The sequence below is a fragment of the Vulpes vulpes genome, chromosome 2 (genome assembly GCF_048418805.1).
Source record: "Vulpes vulpes isolate BD-2025 chromosome 2, VulVul3, whole genome shotgun sequence".
NCBI lineage: Eukaryota > Metazoa > Chordata > Mammalia > Carnivora > Canidae > Vulpes > Vulpes vulpes.
The window spans coordinates 12,898,749-12,918,150 of record NC_132781.1 but is presented as its reverse complement, the minus strand read 5'-3'; the positions used below and the strand labels follow the sequence as shown (position 1 = coordinate 12,918,150).

General features: G+C 47.4%; 1 protein-coding gene across 1 annotated transcript in view; it reads right to left on the bottom strand.

The window, feature by feature from the left end:
- PRKCA (protein kinase C alpha) overlaps positions 1–19,402 on the bottom strand; it is a 390,531-nt gene that overhangs the window by 50,954 nt on the left and 320,175 nt on the right. The gene's annotated exons all lie outside the window — the stretch shown is intronic.

The window sequence follows — 19,402 nt, the reverse complement described above, 5'->3', positions numbered from 1 at the left end:
ATTCTAGGACTTCAAAGTTTACTTCTTGGTGAATGGGGTGCTTCACAATGGTTAACATAATAGAAGCAATACCCTGTGTACTGGTGCTTTTCTTACTTGTAGATTTTCCTATTCTTAAATATGCAAATAGTTCATTTGCATGAAGGGAACTTGTACCCTAGCAAAAAGGGAGAATATGGTCTCCTGGAGAGGAACCTCTAAACCGGCAAGCTGTGGATGATTTATTGCTGCTTTAAAAGGCATAGTAAGAAGAACATAAGGTCGTGGGATTTTTATCTTTTTATTTTTTTATTTTTTTGGTTTTGTTTTTTGTTTTTAAGTCAAGAGTTGAACTCGGGAAACCTGGTTTCACACAAAACACACAGCACCCTTTGAACCTGACGAATCCTTGGTCAGTGACCAAAAGACATTTTTATAAACTAGGCTCATGCTACACAAAAATGCTGGAAAGACCACACCCTCATTACTCTGGTTGAAGAGCTGGAGTCTGTCTCAGGTAAAAGGTGGAGGAGAGAAAGAAGGCTCGGCATAAAAAGGAAAGGCTAATGGGATCATGTGGGAAGGTCTCAACAGTCAGCAAAGGAGCCCATGGAGAATCTCCCCACAGACTCTGCATGTAGAACACTTGCCTGACGGTGAGGGGACCAACTGCTGGCCATGTCAGCTGCTGAAAGGCCAGGGTCCTGCAGTGTGGCTGAACTGCCACAGCCCTGAGCCCAAGGACAAAGACTATATTGCTTTGGATACATCCTTAATGATAAGATACGCCCTCTACCCCTTCCCCCCACTCCCCCACCTCCCTGGCCTTCTTCCCCAATGCAGCAGACCTAAGAGGAGCTCCAAGTTCTGGAGCAGGTGCCAGGACATCACTTGAGTGAATGTAGCTACCAAAAAGAAAGTATAGGACATAAAGAAGGCGTTCTGGGCTTTTACTACGTGACCAGAGCACCATCAGCATCAGCTCTTAGCTCTTAAGGGCAGATGGGAGGATCTGACATGTTTTCTTTAGCAGCAGAGAAGGCTTTGAGGAAAAAACCATATTCCCTCTTAGAGCACCAGCATCCCTTCATCCCACAGTCACTGAGCGAGCACCCTGTGCCAGGCTCTGTTGACGAGGTTTTGCATTAGCACAGGCAGCCATCTCTGGATGCCCAGGCCTCACACAGTGCTCGGCACAGGGTATGTGCGCTACATCCTGGTTGAGTAAGGATATGACTCTTGAATGTGTTCATCAGATGCTGTGCTGTTGGGTGATGCTCTTCTGTGATAAAAATAACACGTTTGCATTGGGATCGAACCTCATGGCTTGAGAGCGTGTTTGGAATAACTGAGCATACGGATTTAGGTAGAGGCATTAACACATGGGGGAAAGATGGCCCTAGCTTTTTTGCTTCAGAGCTGAAAGTATTTGACACTGCTATATGATTCTTCTATGGGCAGTGCCTGGTGGGACGCACAGGTGAACCCACGGGTCGTTGGATACACCGACGCTCTTCAAAGATGATAACCTGAACTGCAGTGATACGTGTATTGGCCTCCGCTTTGACAGAGGATGGGAGAAATTTTTAGACAGGCTTTTGAGAAAGAGCCAAGATATAACTGCTAATGTCACATCAGGACCCTCCCCCCCTCAACTGCAGGACCAGCCCCGTCTTCTGGAAGCTAGGGAGAAGGATCTGGCCCCAGGGGTCCCAAACAGACCAGGTTCGACCACTCGCGGCTGACACAATGCAAAGGCAGACAAATGAGGGGTGGTGAAATGAGAAAGTGATTTATTTGGGGGAGGCCAGCACCAGGAAGACAGCAGACTAGTGTCTCAAAGACTGTCTCCAAAGTGCTGAAAGCACTCCCAGGATCATGTCAGGAAGACGCAGGGCAGAGGCTGGCGGGTACATGCATGCAGCTGAGCAGGGCAGGTCAAGTTGATTGCTGTCTTGGGGTCAATCACGAGGGGTCTTGCTGGCTCAGGGCATTCCTTATTGCCGGAGAGGGTAGTTTCGGTCCCCATCACGGGATGTTTTGCCCGCAGGGTCTCATGCCTGAGTTAAGAGAGAAGCTGGAAAGGAGAACTCAATCAATTAGAAGGTATGGACTGGGGTCAAAATGGAGGTGACGGACAGCAGAAGTCCTCTTTTACTTCAAACATCTGCCCCGGGAATGATTCCAAGTTGATTAATTTTCTGGTGGGTGTCGTCGAAATTGCAACGAACAATCAGGAAGTTCAAGTTTGAGATGAGAATGCTGACTATGCCCCTCTATTCTGTTCTTTTGATTTTTTAAAAAGTTATCAGAAAGAGGCATGAGATTAATTTTATTCTATCAGGAACGTCACAGTAAATTCTGGAAAGACCCCCAGACAACAGACTCCGTGCTCTGAGGTGCTTGGAAGAGTTGACGAGTGTCTTCACCTGGGTGAGGCTGTGATCTTGCAGGGGCTGCTCATGAACACCTAGCTTCCATCTGAAGCACGGGGCTCCTAACCAGAGGTTCTGGACTCACGTGAATTCCTAGAGTCCCTGCTCCTTCCTCCTTTGACACTTCAGCACCACAGACGGTGGTAAGAGGGTCCGTGGGCTGCCGTAGGTGACGATCTCCAGAAGAAACATTGGGCATTTTGCACACTGCCCTCACTGGGGGGCCATAATCGAGCAAAGACTGAGTTTTGGGGCTATGTTCAGTTCAGTTGTAGGGAAAAAATATTCCCCAAAGGCATGTAAATGCAACAAAAGCATTTTTTGCATTTGAGTGCTTCTGAACCCAACTGCAGTAGGGTTTTAGATTCCACTCGGAAATCAAGCCGTGAGGTTTGGGAGGAATGTCGACAAAGGAGTCTCCTACTCCTAGGAGGTGAAGCCGGATGGAGGAAGGACACCGGCTTCTTGCCCTGCCCGGGCAGATTCCATTCTTGTGTCTCTCTAGCCAAAAGCAGAGTTGGGTTTTGCGTGGCTGGGGGCGCAGGGGGTGGTCTGGAAGGAGGATGGGCCAGGCTGCCGCACTGACCGCACTCGCCGTCGGGGGGCTGGCTAGAAAGTGGCCCGGCCCAGTGGGCGAGATGGCTTTCTCCCCAGCTCTCTCTCAGCAGCCCTGAGATAAGAGCAGCCTGGGGGCTTCGCGCAGCTGGCTTCCACATTTCCCCTGCAGAGTATGCTTCTGGAGTCATTTCCACGCTGCCACCTGCAGGCTGGCTGCTGGATGGCACGGAGCCATCCTAATATGGAGTTTTCAAAAGCTGACAATTCCACGATATCAAAACCTCAGTGGTCTGGGCCTGACTCTGGCAGGTGTCTCGCTCAACCTGGGTCTAATAAACAGCACAGCTGGAGGAGACCGCCGGTGGCTACCCTGGCAGCTGTGCAGCGGGGGGTTGGGGGGGGGGTGCCAAAGGGCAAGGAAGGCAGAGGCCCTCCAGGAGGATGGTCTACACGGCCTCCACGTCTACTTGCAGGCACACTCTGACTCTGGATTCCCATCCTTCACCGCTGCTCCACCCCCCTCCCCCCGCCTGCCCCTTGCTGTGGGAGTACGGTCACACTCACCTGACACTGTCCTGCCGTGTCCCCCACCACTTCCTGGGCTGACTTCTCCCCTCCTGCAGGCTTTAGCTTGCTTGTCATCTCTTCAGAGGACCCCTCCCAAAGACTTTCTGCCAGTCTCCCTCCAGGACCCTGTTCTCAACAGCTCCTAGGGCAACCTGTGACTACTTATGGAGTATTTAACACTTCTTCCACGCTGTACAGCTGATCTGTCAGCAGGTCATGCCAAGTTTACCTGCAGGATATGTCCAGAATCTGGCCTCTTCTCAGGGCCTCCTTCACTACCTCTCTCTCGAGGCGGCCCCACCTCTAGTGTCCCTACTTCTGTGACCTTCCTTTCAGTATCTTCCCTGGAGGGACCCCGTTGTACTTCCCTGGCTTCCTGTCTGCTGGACAGAGAAAGGCCGACTTGTCACAATGGAGGTGGAGGAGATCTTGGCTGTCAGCTGGGTCTCTGATCTTAGTCCCACTATTCCCCGGGGCCCCTCTGTTCCAGCCTCCAGTCTTTGGTCACCCTTCCTACAGGGGCCTCGCTATCTCGTTCATCTACAAAATCCAGCTTAAGCACCACCTCTCCATCTTCTTGCTGCCTCCTCCCTCCTGGGATTTCCAACCTGTGGCAGATGTCGTCTGTGACCAGCCCACATCCCGAGCTTTTGGACTGGCACCCCTGTGCACATCTGAGGCTGTCTGAGGGTTCTGTGGGGGCCGTGCCTGCAGGGCAAGCCTGGAGCGCCCATGTTGCTGCCCCACGAAGGGGCAGCACGTTCCATGCTGTTTCCTTAGCTTCCCAGCAGGACTGAGCTCCAGTGTGTCCACGGTGGCACCACCAGATAACTGACTTGCCCTTACCTTACCCTTGCTGGCTTCCACCCTTCCCTGGGACACAGTCCTACTTCCCCACCCCTCCATCTCTTGGGATCACTTGCCACATGAAGCCCTTGCTCCCAAAACCCTGTGGCAGATCTGACTTCTCTGGGGAACCTAAATGAACACGTGACCTTTTTCTGAGGATTTACTGATCTTTCTTATTAGGCTGTGAGGTCCTGGAAGGCAGAGACTATTTTATTCATCTTTGTGTCTTTAGGCCAAGCACTGCACTGAGCACATAATTGTACATTCATTGAATAGTTCATTGATTGGTTGATTGGTTGATTGATTGATTGATTCATTCATTCAAAATCATACATCTTCATTAAGCCCTACAGCAGAATTTGAAGAGGCCAAATCATGAACGGTACAGTCAGCTTGTAGCCAATACCAACCAGCCATCTGCCAAACGTTAATTACAGGAAAGCAGCTGTTACCAAGTATGTCATTTCAGAGGGTGCCCCTGGACACTGTGCATTTGGAGGTTCACATGAATTGCAACTCCTTCCCTCAAACCATCACTGGTCATGCTGGGACAGCCGCAGACAAAGGGTGTGAGGGCATCCCTGCCTTTAGGGAGGTTGCCACACACAGTGACCCTCCCCAGAGGCCATGCTAGCTGGGCCAGCGAGCTGAAACCATGCCCTCGGAAGCTTCTCTGAAGGGACCTTTCTCCAGTGAGAAGTCCTGACTGCCCTAGACTTTGCTTGGATCTGACAAATGACCAACAATGAGCCTCTGGACTGTTTTTTCTTTGAGCTTTTGAATGGGTTGTTTGGCAACTGGTCTCCTGGCAAGACAAAGAGACCTGCCCTTCTCAGCTTGCATATTGTTGACATAACGCTTGTCCTTGTGGTGAATGTAATTCAGACTTCACCAGGAGTGCAAATAGTATGTGTCTAGGGATAAAGCTGAAGCCGATGGTCTAACTGCAGAGATTTCAGCAGACCCAAGGAGGCCTCAGAATAAGCATGCCAGCATCCTTTACGATAGCAACACAAACACACCCTGCAGGGCCAGACACCCTGGGCTATGTGCCCAAACGGGAATTCACACCAGGAGAGGAGAAGCAAGGATGTCTCCTCAAGGCTGCTTTCCAGAGGAGGGAGCAGAGAATCAGCTGGGGCTGTAGATTGAAAGCACTTAGGAGCCCACTGGTAATGCTCCTTGCTGATAAATCTCAAATCTTGAGTTCTTGCTCAGGACATGTTTTGATTCAACTCATGGGTCCTTGTGGGTGAATTTAGAACACTCCACCATTTATTCCACAAATATCTGTGGGTCTGTCATGTCCCAGACACAGGACCAGACGCTGGGGAAATCAGATCAACGTGAGGTAGCCTCTCCTCCGAAGAGCCTGCAGTCCAAAGGTCCTGTAGTCTATGTCCCTATTATTCAACATGTAGTCTGTGGATCAGCTGCACTGGCATCACCTGCAGGGTGGCCAGGAATGCAGATTCCTGGGCCCCAGCCCAGATCTACGAATCAGAATATGCATTTTTTAAGAAGATCCTCAATTGATTCCCGTGCATGTTTCAGATGTGCTAGACTAAGTTCAAAGTCCCCTTAGAGTCCCTGTGACCCTCTCCACCTTCACCAGTCTTCAATTACCATGTAAAATCAACGGCAAATTCTAGAAAGAGCCCCAGACTTTGATTCCAAAGAGTTTAGATCAAATCTTGGCTTTACTCATTTTTGCTGTGTGACTCTGGGCAGATGATACGGCCTCTCTGAGCATCAGGTTGCTCAAGTGTAATACAGTGGTACTAAGACCTCTGCACCCCTGGGCTATGCTGAAGGTGAAATGAAGACTCCTTTGCAAAAACCCCCAGTGCAAGGCCTCACATCATATCCTTCACTGTGCACTTCTTTCTTTGCCTTGAGCACTTCCCTTAGGCTGCTGGCCTCCACGCGCTCCTGGACCGTGGATGAGCAGCAGCAGGTCACCTGGGTCAGGGTTCTGCTTGGCTGACTCATGGCCCAGAAACCCTGTGACTATGGATATATGTCGAGCCTGCAGACAGGCTCTGCAGGAGCTCGGGACCTGTGGGGAGGCTGTGACAGATCCCTGTGGGCTTCCATGCTTCTATGCCCTCCCAGTGTGGTAGGAGAGGAACTGGGTCTGAGCTCCAGCTGCTCTGATTTCTGGAGCATCTTCTGTAGCTCCCTCAGGGGCTAGGACCATGCAGGGAAAGACCTTGACTTCCTGTGCTCTCCCCATCAGAAAATTTCCTAATAACTGACATGCATCTCATTTTATGCCCCAGATACATTCTCTAAAAGTCCTAACAGTCTGCAATCATTGGAGGTGTTCATAAATTTAAAGGACTCCTATGGTGAGTTTCTGTAAAGCACATCATATGAAGTGAATTTGAATACCACAAATCCAAATTCTCCAAGTGTGTATGTGTGTTAAATACCTTTGCCTGAGCATATGTATGGCCAAAGGCTCTCCACACGCAGCTCCTTATTAGGGGGGTGGATTTCAAATGAAAACTGAGAACTGGATCTGCCAAACTATGGCACCAGGTGTCTGTGAGGGATTGGATGGCAGTAGATGCTAACTAACTCTCTATTAGGCTGGACCATTTGCTGCCACCAAGCTGTGACAATCAGACCTACAGTAATGCCAGTACCAAACGGTTTAACACAATACCAAGGATAGTCTGCAATTTGCCAATTTTGTAAAGTGATTATACACCAGCTTTTGTATGTGGGAAAACCAACAGACAATAAAGACACAGGGAAGTGTGTAGTCCTGAATCGCCAGCCCCAAATACAATTATACCCTGACTGGCAATTTTTCCAAGACGTGCTAACTTATATCTTCAGTAGGAATCCAAGCTCAAAGGTTTCTCTACAGTAAGGAAGCAGAGTTAACCAAGTAATTCCAAATCTCTTGGTGCCATCTATTCTATAATCATGGAGACTCTGGGTAACCCTCCAAAGTATGCTGTAATGCTTAACCGCAAGTCATTGTAAATTTGTACCTTTTTTGTGAATGTCTTCAATATTACATCTCCTAGCAGAACAGAAGATATGGCTTTGATGAATATATTTATCAAAGATGTTTTGCAAAGTGTAGAGAGAGGAATCTGACAACATAAGTTTCTACTTCTAAGATTCCAAGGGCAGACAGGCCAACAATGACCAAGTGTGGGAGCAAGTGAATAATTGCAGATTTATTCTATAATTGTTTTTCTACAATGAAAACATCCTGTATTCAGGGCTTACGCAAACAATTCTGACAACGTAAGACTGATGGCATTTGGGTGCTGCTCCATAAACAGGTATATATCTTTGCCATATATAACCAAGGACCTTAGCAGAGCAGAGCATCTTAGCCCTAAGGTGACTTACTCACCTATACCCACTGCAATGCTGGTTAAATCAAGAGGTTTCAGGAGGAGAAAACCACAAAGGAACTGAAGGCATTTTCAATGATACCGTTAACAGATTACGGCCAGCGTATTTCTAACAGCCATGAGTCATGACATCCATTACTTCCTACTCAGTAACTGGGCAACGGGTTAAGATGATGGTACCTCATGGGCATCAAAGCCTCCTGGGTAATCTGGAGTAAATTAAATGCCCATTGTTCTCTGGCTAAACAATTTTTTCATCCTCTGGAACATGCCAAGCATGCTTGCTGCCTGAGGGCCTTTGCACTTTCTGCTCCCTCTGACCCAGAAAGGAACAAGACACGTTCCCATCTCTGCTCGGGTGATGCTTTAATGCCGAGGCTTCAACAGGGCACCTCGTCCTGTCCTTCCCATGGCATCGATTCCCTCACGCGCCTCTCACTACCTACTCTATCTTTCCCTTTCTGTCTCCCCTGCACAGGCACCTTATCTGTTCTGCTCACTGATGTGCCTCCAGGACCCAAGAGAAAGCCCGAGGCCACTGCTCCTCAAATATTCTTACAATGAATGGATGCACATGTGCACTGGAGAAGACAATTACATTTAATACAAAAAATTTTTAAAAGGTAGAGTTACCATATTAAAGAGTTTTAAACAATGCTGCTTGTTAAGCAGTGTACTGGTTCATTTTAGAAAATTTTAGAAAATTTCACAGACGTGGATAAAATAATAATAATAAAAAAAATCACTTTAAATATACACAGTTTTATCGCCCAGAGAAAATCATTGTTAACATTCTGGTGAACATTCATCTAATTCTGTTCATGTTTTCTTCTTTGAAATAAAGAGAATTACACTGTTTACAACCCGTTTTATGCCTTTATACGTAGCAAACTTTTTATTTGGAAGCACTCTTCCGCCACATGATTTTAGTGACTGTATCATATCCTGCTGTGTGGCTCTACTACAGTGTATTTAGCCATTCCCCCATTGCTGGACAGCTACGTTATTTCCAATTTTCAGTTTTCTATAACACACAGATGAACAATTTCATACCCCAAACTCTGTGCACATCCCTCGTCTCCCTAGGATGGGTTCCTGATGTGGAACTGCCAGGTCCAGAGGGTGGTGCCCAAGGCCAGACACTTTAATCTGACGCTGAAATGTCAGAGAGAAACGGGGGGAACCCAGAGAGTCAAGGTAACTTGATTCCTGAAGGCAGGATCTTGATTTCTTTCAGGTCTCGTGTCTGATTTCATGGTAGGAATAGCTAATTATCCCTGCCCCCCCCCGGCCCCCCGATTCAGTCATCCAAGCTACAACTATGATCTGGAGGCATGGGGCCAGATGATTCCTCCCGTACCAGTATGCCAACACCTACTACCTGGAGTTTTCTCCTGGGGATCACACATGACTGACAAATCTCAGGTGTGCATCGTTCATTCCTCTGCTGGCAACTGCAGGGAGTTCCTGAGACCCAGGGACCATCAGTCTCAGAAGGGCCCTTGGGAAGGTCTGCCCTGCTTTTGGTGCAGGTGCAGACACTGAGGTCTAGAGAGCTAACTCCACTACCCAGGGCCATTGAGCTGTTGATGCAGTACTGGGCGGGGCATTGGGGGCGCGGGGACAAGGATGCTACTTTCCTCTGTACCGGTCCTTGAAACAGGACCCGGATCATCAGGCAAAGGATCACTCTCTTGTGCTAACAGTCACTCCATCTGGGATGTAATGTTTGCCCAACAGCCCGAGGGTGACAGACCTTTTAGCATTTGGAAGGAAGCTGGAGAAGGGCTAACACAGGCCACCTCTGTTACAGATGAGGCAACTGGCTAAGCCATGTGCCTAACTCAGTTTCTGTCCCTGGGCTCTGAATGCAGAACTCTGATCTTTGAATTCAGTGCTCATCCTCTTCTATCAAGGGTAGGCACATGTCGTCCGTGAAGGCTTTGCAAGCTGTCTCTATTGTAACGACCCACTTCTGCCACTGAGTGTGAAAGCCACGTGGATGTGTGAATGTGGGTGGCTGTGTTCCAATGAAATCTTACTTAGAAAAACCTGCAGCAGCCGGATTTTGGCCTGTGGGCTGCAGTTTGCCTACCCTTGCTCTCTATCAAGATTTGGATTAGATTAGATTCAAACAGCACGTCTGTATCTCCTTGTTGACCCACCAGAACAGCAACAATTAAGAACCTCCAATGCACTTGAATTATCTGCTCTCTTCCCACGGTGCCCGATGTGCAAACTGGGACAGGAACATGTCATTTTGCAGTCAAACAACGTGGTGAATGAAGTACTTATATTCAGCAGAGTAGAAATTTCAGGGGAACCACATTAAGTCATTTTCTTGATAAGAAATATTTTTTGTGGACACATCCACTTAGGCTGTCGTCACTGCTGAGCAAATTCACAGGAAGCCAGCAGGCCCGTTGTCATGGCAACAGAGCCATAGTCTAAGGAGCAATGTGGGGCCCCTGACATCACACTATGCCCAACATGGGAAACACAAAGTGCTCGGTTTTGTCCTATTACATACCTCTAGTATCTTGCTAGATATTGTGTTTCCTTTACAGCCAACCCTGTTTTCCCTCATTTCCCAGATCTGTCCACTAATTGCTGTCTCAGGCTGGCTATTCCATGGTCATCAGGCCGTATTATCTCACTTGAGAAACAGATCCTGGGAAGGCTACTGCCCTAAGTCATCCCCAGTTGCTAAGACTCCAGACGTCGGTGAGGATCTGAGGACCAAAACTTGCCCTAAATGTTGCCATTTGTAAAAAGACGGTCTTCCCACCAGGGGGCTGACAGTCCACATTTGTCTGATGCCTTCCAGAAGGCATCATGTGAGGGGATGTGGCCACAGCAGGGTACCATTAGGGCATTTCTGGCACTTAGTGCTTTTTTGAAACCTATAGAACTTCTCCTGCCAGGAATATACCCCTTTGGGGTTACTACTGCACAGGATTTATAAGTCAGCTGGGGCAGGGTCCGGAGCTGCGAGAACTTCTGGGAGCTATCACAGTGTATGATTTTCTGGACTGTCAGCAGTATTGCTTAGGAGTGGGGAGGTCTGTGCTGCTAGGAAAGAGGAGTAGATATGAACGGGCCCATGCAGGCCAGAACAGACCACTGATGTCCCTCAGACCTAAATGTTTGGGACAAACATTTCAAGGGAAATATTTTCCCTTTCAAGGGAAAGCCTTGACTTCTTGTCTTTTTTGGCACCCTGCCATTCCATAAAACTGAGGAATAACTGGGTACAGAAAGTGGTGAGCCTAGCATCAGGTCCATCAAAAAATAAAGAGATCCAGTCACAAGTTCCTAACGGTCTTCTGTGTCTAACTTTTCCTAGAATCTTTTATTTGCAAGTCTTGACCGCCCTCTTGTGGTCTTTATTTTCTGGAGCCACTGCATTTTGACTGGGATTTTTTTTTTAGTAGAAATATGCCTAAGGATCCCCAGTCTGCCCTGCAGAATAAAACTCCCAGATATGCTCAGATTAGACACAACTGTATGTTTCCAGCTCTACTTTATAGAAGGTGACTCTAATCTCCAACGTGAAAGCCAGGCCTCTGAGAAATGCCCACAGTATGTGCACTGATGCCAGAACTGTGTTTTAGAGTCTCTGCATGCTTTGTGTCTTGAGAACAACTCAAGAGGTCTAGACCTAGGATTCCTGAATCTCCTCCTAGCCCTTCGACTGAGCTTAGACTTTGCAGGAAGGAAGCAGGGAAAAAGAGGCAGGGAGGGCTGCAAGGGACGGTGGAGTGGCCCCGGGGAGCCTCTGTGTTTATCTGAAAGGTAGAAACACAGAACAATCTGGGAAATTCAATTGAAAAGCCCACTGGGGAAATGTAATGTGAGCTAAATGATCATAGAACAGCAGCTCCTGAAATCAACTGAAAAACAAAACCCAAAATCCACAACCAAGTCCTAACTGGTAATAAAGCCCACAACCCTGGGAAAAGTTCCAGACACTTCCCTCCAACCCTGTCCAGCTGCTGCCAGGAGGTGAGCAGGACTGGGAACCCAGCAAAGGAGGCTCCACCCTGCATCTTTATGGGAGTCAAAACAAACAAAGGATCCTTTCCCCCAAAATACTAGATACCTTTGCTCAAGTACTCAGATTTTTTATTATAAAATGTCTCTCATTGACAGCAGCAAGCATTTTGAAAGTGGATCTGAATGCAATTAAATTTAGCACAAAATTTCCATAACCACTGATTTTACCTTATCTTCACCAAGTGTTTTAAAACCACACCAGTTTTTAAAAACCCAGGGACCTAATTATAGCTCAGTGGGACACCTGGTTCCCAGGCTGGCGGCAGCTGCACTGCTCTGGGCTGCTCTCTGGGCCGCCACCCCCCAACCCCCAGGGCAACAGGCTGACAGGGAAGCAAATGGCAAATGAGCTGGTCCACCAGATGTGGACTGGAATACCAGTTACAGCACTCTTGACTTTCCGAGGCCTCAGCTTCTTCATCTGTGAAATGGACTGATACTCCCTGCCTCTTCCTGCGCGGGGAGACCTCCCTTCCTATAGTGATGGTGGCATCATCAGAGCTCAGTAGCTGCTGCCACACCAGAAGGGAGGTTTCCTCCAACAGGAAGCAAGCAGAGAAGGGCAGAGATGAAGCAAAGGGACATAAATGAGTTGGAGGGGGTTCCCCACTGCTCTCAGGGGACACGTTTGCTGTAAGAACTGGTCTCTGGGGCAAGAGGGGCCTTGGAGGAAGAGCTTTGGGGGAAGGTGTGTATGGCTCAGATTAAGGGTTGGGGTGCAAGGAAGGGTGTTTCCTGCCAGGAAGTGGAGGGAGTAAGGTCTTGTGTCAATAAGCTATGAAGAGCCAGTACTATTTAAATTCTTTCAATTACTGTGATCCCACCAGTACCTACAGGCTGCTGGGGCCTGGGCGGAAATGAGGTTCACAAAAGGAACACCTCTAGTAAGGAAGGAGACCGTGGCTGCTTCTTGCAACCCCAGCCACCAGTTCTGTGCAAACCTGGCTGCCCACCCATGGCCACTGGTGAGAGTCATGGACAGTCCTGCCTGCCTGCTTCTTCCCAGCGTGTCAACACAGAGAAATGGTCCCTCTGTGACCATTTTTCTGTGACCAGAGAAATCAGCCAGACTGATTACTGACAGGTCTATTTTCAGATAAAGCCACAAGGTGAAGATATGTTCATGAACAAGCAAGAGATGCCACTCTGCAGAGGTGTAAGTGATGCCACTCCATTTTCACTGCCTGGGTCGTGGTGGATTTCCAGCAGACAGGTGACTTGTCCTAAGACCCGTAACAAAAGGCACAGGAAACAAGAAATGTGCATCAACACAAAGCATGTTGGACAAGCAGCTTTAATTGACAGCTCCTGACCCTGCTCTTCAATGAACCTCATTGCTGCGTGCAGGGTGTGGCTGGGGATGGGGTCGGGGTTGGGGAGCCAGGGTGCTATGCCTCTAATGCACAACCAGGTTTCCCAACCCAGGGGCCACGGGGCGGGGTTGGGGGTGGGGTGGGGAGCTCAGAAAACACAACAAAGGGTTCGTTTTAACTTGGCGATGGCTTCTCAGAAAATGGCTATGTTTCTTCTTCCCATGTGGGAAGACCCCTGGGGTTCAGGGTGGGTAGAGGGAGGATGCAGAGGGTAACAGCCGCAGCAGCACTTTCCCCAACCAAGTGCTGTTCTAGCCACTTTCTCTGTTTCCTCCTTCAGTCCTCCCAGCCTTAGGAGGCTGGTTGGTTATTTTTTTATTGCCCCCATTTTAGATATGGAGATGCTGAGGTTAAGAGAGGTGAGCTAAGTGGCCCATGGCTTTATAGCTGGGAGGCAGGAGCTGGGATCTGAACCCAGGCAGCCCGGAGCGTCGCGGCTCCACCGTGCTGCTTCCCTGCAGCGACAAGGTGGCAGCTGTGCCACCCGGGCAGGCAGGAGGGTTGGCAGTCCTGCTGAGGATGGGACAGCCACTCACTGCAGCTGGGAGGAGCCAGGGTTTACCTGCGGGGCGGGGCCAGGGAGGTGGTGGCTTCCCCCTAACTTCCTCCTCTTCTTTTTTCCTCTCCCTTCATTTCCCTTTCCAGCCACACCGGAGCTTTGCACCAGCACCCGGCTCCTCCTACATGTTGTGAAATAGAGCCGCGTGATGTGTGTGCTATTTCTCCCTGGGATAATAGACTCTCCAACCTAAGCACAAAGACAAAAACACACCAGACAGGCAAGAGACATCTGGGTCATGGTAAGGACCCAGAGCCCCCAGTGTGAATCCACCTCATCAGAGGAGGGTGGGCCTCTGAATCAACAGGAATGACAGGTGACTTGTTTGTTTTTACATAAGAACTGTCTCCACTGTCCTGGGAATGATCAAGAGGTGTGTCTGCTGGCTCTGAGGATGCAGGATGTTTTCACCGTGAGGGAGGAACCACCGGGTGGCTCGGTGTGCTCGGGTGTATCCAACTTCTCAAGAGGTTTCTCCAGTGTGAACACATGCAGGGCACCGTGTGACAGCGTTTTTAAAAGACAAAATAACAGGAGGGCGGCCACGAGAGAAGTCTTGACAGATGCCAGTTTACACACACACGATCGTCACCACACTCTGTAAGGCTTGTGAAACCTCAGAGAATATTTTTCTTCCCTAGTTCCAGTAACTCTGGGTCACTGATCTCTTGTGGCCCCTTCAGGGAACACGTCTGTCATGTCAGATATGAGATCTACAGAGAGAAACTTGAGAAGCATTATTTACTAGATGTTTCCCTGAGTATAGAGTTTGAAAAAGAGCATGTGGTGTTGATCCTCGCTTAGGCGCAGGGTGTGGGATTTCCCCTTGCAAATTCTTCACCCAAGCATCTGAATGTTTAAATTTTTCAGGTGGTTCCGATCTGAATATGCTATAACCATCCAGAGTGGATTTCAATTATTCACACAGGCAATCCACTGAAAACACAGCTGGTACACAGCTCCGACCAGCTCCCCAAAAGAGAGTGGCATTGTCAGAAATGATTATGGGGAAGATTTCTGAAATAATTTACATGCATGTTGTAAAGTTCCACTTGACAGTTTGAGGGTAGAATGGTGGATTAGGTTATGACAACTGATTTGAGAAAAAATCAAGAAATGAAAAAAAGAAATGAAATAGAATGAGTAGTATTAAGCCAGGCATTGAGAACATCAGAAAAATCTGATGATTTCAGATATATTACACTACATCTTCCATATAAATGCACACATGTAGTGTAAGTACACCATATTGCTTGCATGCTTATGTAGATGTCTGTATAAAATTGAAAATGAGGCTTAGTATGTGATTGGAAATATATATTGACAAAAGAAAAAGGAAATGTGCTGTCAGTTTAAAGATGCACTCTTTCTGTTCATTTGATGCTTTAAAAATAGACTTGAACTTATCTTTTTACTCACTGATAGGAGATTTCAGTATTTCCTACTTTGTACAATCTTAAACGAGCCTACTCTGAAGACAGGGGAGGACTGTTATACTCTCTGGGTGATGCATAAGAAGCATTTTTTTTTTTTCCCTCACTGGAGGGCCTCGGTCATTTGGACGGGAGCACACCGACTGGGACACAAACAAGTAGGCATTAAGGTTCAAGCCACGAGAACACACAGTGCATCCTTAAGAGTGGAGAGCATGGCTGGGGGCTCAGGCTGGGCAGCCACAAAAACCAGGGTGGACATTTTTGTGGAAGGCAAGGCGGAAGAGAACAGAGTGGAGGAAGAACTACCTTTAGGAAGCGGACATGACATCCCTGTAAGAGACGGGAGAAGGAGAAAAACTGCTAGGTTAGTAGGGAAGACGCTACAGATACAGGAAAACAGCACCATGAGAAAAAATAAAAATCGAGCACAACACACCATAGGTTCCATTTACAGTGCAGACAGAAAGCACAGGGGAGAGACAGCCCAGGACACACGTGAGGGTCCAGGAAAGAAGGCAGGCCCGACAGGGGCAGCTGGACTTGGCCCTCGCAGGGGTGGGAACTCTTTTTTGTATGAATGATGAAAGGACTAGCATCAAACCACATGGAGCCAAGGCCCTTCTCTTTCTCGTGACTATTTTATATGGCCACGCGTGGCATCACATCAAATACCTCCCTGGTCATCATGGATGCTTCTTTTGCTTTTGGCTGATCCATATGATGGAGTAATGGGGGTACTTGGTTCATCCTGTGTCTGAGGTGGCACATAGCTAGTTAACTGCTGATTTTAGACACATAGGTTGCCACCCTTCAATAAATCAGAATAGAGCCAAACCCACTTACCATTAAAGCTATCCATACTAAAACCTTTTTCTTGATAATTCAGAAGACTCTTCAGTATCCTAAAGAGCCAAAGATTACTGGTAAAACCTAGGTTGGGCAACTTGCTAACCACATTCTGGTTGCCTAGACGCCAGGTAACCAGGTTTGCCTCCCCAGATGTACTGCTTTTCATCTTTCATCTTTTTTTTTTTTTTTTTAAAAACAAAACAAAAAACAAAAAACATCATGACTAGATCACTTTACTTTCTCAAGTACTAATGTGAGGAAAATAAATTGAAACCATCTTAACAGAAAATTTTATACAAGGAGTCATGAGACAAATCCTAAAAGTTCATACAGAGTGCAAGTCTCCTTCTAGGAGAAAATTTGAGAAAGAGTTTGGTGTTCTGAACCCAAATTTCACAGCCTGAAAGGGTCACCGCATCCCTGAGCCTGAACAGAGACAAACAGATTATGCTTTGTGTTCGGAGGGTTTTGTCTCCTAAAATAGGAAACTGGCCAAATATGAACTTTACATCTCTTTGAACAGGTACGGATAGATTAGCTTCTGTTACATCTTATAATTAGGATCCTTTAAATCTATAATCACAAATCTATTTATAATTGTTCTCAAAATAGGGCATTTTATTCCAATCCCAAAAGCTCTATTTTAGGCTAGAGATCTTAATCCACATCAAGATTAAAGGCAACTAACAATAGCAACAAAAACATCCTCATTGAAATGTTGGTGTTGTTTCCAAGAACCTTAGAGGAAATTTAATTGACATTTCTCCTGCACCTTTTAAATTTTCTTTTTCTTTTTAAAGATTTTATTTATTTATTCATGAGAGATACCCAGAGAGAGGCAGAGACAAGCAGAGGGAGAAGTATGCGGGACTTGATCCCAAAACCCCAGGATCACGCCTTGAGCCAAAGGCAGGCACTCAACCACTGAGCCACCCAGGTGCCTAAGTCTCCTGCATCTTTCTGATAGAGTTGCCCAGTCTTTGCCTTAATACCTCTAGGTATAGAGGACTCCACATTGACTGAGATGCCCTGAAAGGTACATGGTGTGGCTTCAGAAGGGTCCTACCTCCAACTTCCAACTGTAATAGGTCACCTTCCATAGGGAGATAAAAAATCCTTTAGCAGAGACACTTCCATACCGAGGCTGGGCAGCTTCACAGCCTTCCAGCAATCACTGGGCAGTTGCTCTTGGACTCAATCAACCTAGAAAGATCCCTAAGCCATTTTATGCTCGGTAGGACAAGCTGACCCAAATAGTTAGGAAAAAAAAAATCAAGGAAAGGCTTATGAAGTGAATCAAGTTAGACACCCATAGACCCTTTCTCTCCACACATCCATGAGCACTCTGAGGGAACACATGCTGGACCTCACGCCTGGATGTTGGATGGGAGGTGAGAAAGTAGAGCACCTCTGTGCAAAGTGAAGATGGTAAATGTCTGACAGCTGCCTAAATGTTAACTAATCAGTTTTCAATAATGGACACGAGAGACACTGAACTCATTGAGGTCCTGAGCAATGGCCCTCCCTGACTCCACCTGGTTGGCTTGATAAGGTAGGAAGAGCACAATCCTTTGTCTATTAAGGCAATGGTCTTTTTTTTTTAAATTTTTAAAATTTATTTATGATAGTCACAGAGAGATAGAGAGAGAGGCAGAGACACAGGCAGAGGGAGAAGCAGGCTCCATGCACCGGGAGCCCGACGTGGGATTCGATCCCGGGTCTCCAGGATCGCGCCCTGGGCCAAAGGCAGGCGCCAAACCGCTGCGCCACCCAGGGATCCCAAGGCAATGGTCTTAAAGGGCAGAGACCTCATCTGTGAAACAAAACCCATCAATAAAACCGAAATAAGCACCCAGTCACCGGTTCCTGGGCCTCAATTTGGGAGCTGCCATTTTGAGTTCTCTGAGGCCACTGTGGCCCCATGTTAATGTCATGTCACGTTGCAAGAGCCATAATCTTTTCAGCAGTGAGGCTGGATCAGTGTCTCAAGAACTGGATGGAGAAACTACTAGATCTGACTTGTGACCTGAGTCAGATGCCTGCTCATCTATGGTTTACTGGGTTCAGGCTAGAAAGAAAGTTCTGCTTCTCCTCCACTGTGAGGGTCAGGAATATTACCCACAGAGTGGAGACAAAGTAAAAGATCTCACATCACCTATTCCTACTCAGCAACGTTCTCAAGACATAGCATTCACCAGTTGGGAACTTTCAGAACTATCCATTTTTGGAACCCAAGTATGGGAAAGGAGCCAGCTGGTCCACCTCTGAGCATGACCATATTCATCACACATGTGGTTCTGTCCCAGGATAAAGGGACTTAGGTGTGAAGGAGGGAGACTCTCTAGGCTGCAGAATGGCCTCTCCCCGGAAGACCTCCATCAGCTGAGCCATCCTCCTGTGGGCTGTCAAGGAGAGCCAAATAGGTTTAGGTTCTGAAGCATTCAGAGCAGGGCTTGAGGTTCTCCAGAATGAGATGAAGGTAACAAATTTTACAGGTGTGACCAGCAAGTGAGCATCTTAGCTGGCACAAGGAAATTTTAGGCTGGTTTAAAAGGCTTAAGAATTAGATAAATATGGGTAGGCTCTGGAAAGCTTGAGGCCGAGGAGAGTGGAGGGGAAGGGGGGAGTCTTTCCAAGGTAAGCAAGTACTAAGGAGCATGCAAGAGCATGATGTGTGCGTGAAGGGGACAGGAACGTGGTGTCACAGGGAGGGTGAATGAGAGGAAACAGGAGAGATCTGGGTCACACTACACCCCAGCTAGACCAAGTCCTTTCTGTGCTTTTGTTTTCTCATCAATAGAGGTAATTTTAAACATCTCCCTCACTTCTGATATTCTATTATGTTATAAACTTTTGCTGTAAAGGCCAAACAGCACATATTTTAGGCTTTGTAGGCCAGTCTGTATTACAGACACTCAGCTCTGCTCTTGTAGCAGGAAAGTACCCAGTGACAATAAACCAATGAACGTGGTTGTTTCAATAAACTCTACAGACACTGGAATATGAACTTCACCTAATTTCCAAGTGTCACGAGTATCACCCTTAAAAAAAAACATTTAAAATATTAAAACCATTCTTAGCTCATGGGCTGTACAAAAGCAGGTGGCTGGGTGCCAGTCCCTGTCCCATTGAACTTGGATACTGGGTGTAATGAAGTCTGTCCTCATCACCTCTACAACTGCTGGAGGATATAAATTTATTCACTCATTAGTCACCAGGTTACATCCTCTCCAATGGTATTTCTCAAACTTTAAAGGGGACAGGAACCACTTGGGGATCTTGTGAAAATGCAGATTCTGACTTGGTAAAAGTCTAGGATGGGGTCTGAGAGTCTGCATTTTTTTTTTTTTTTTTAAGTAGG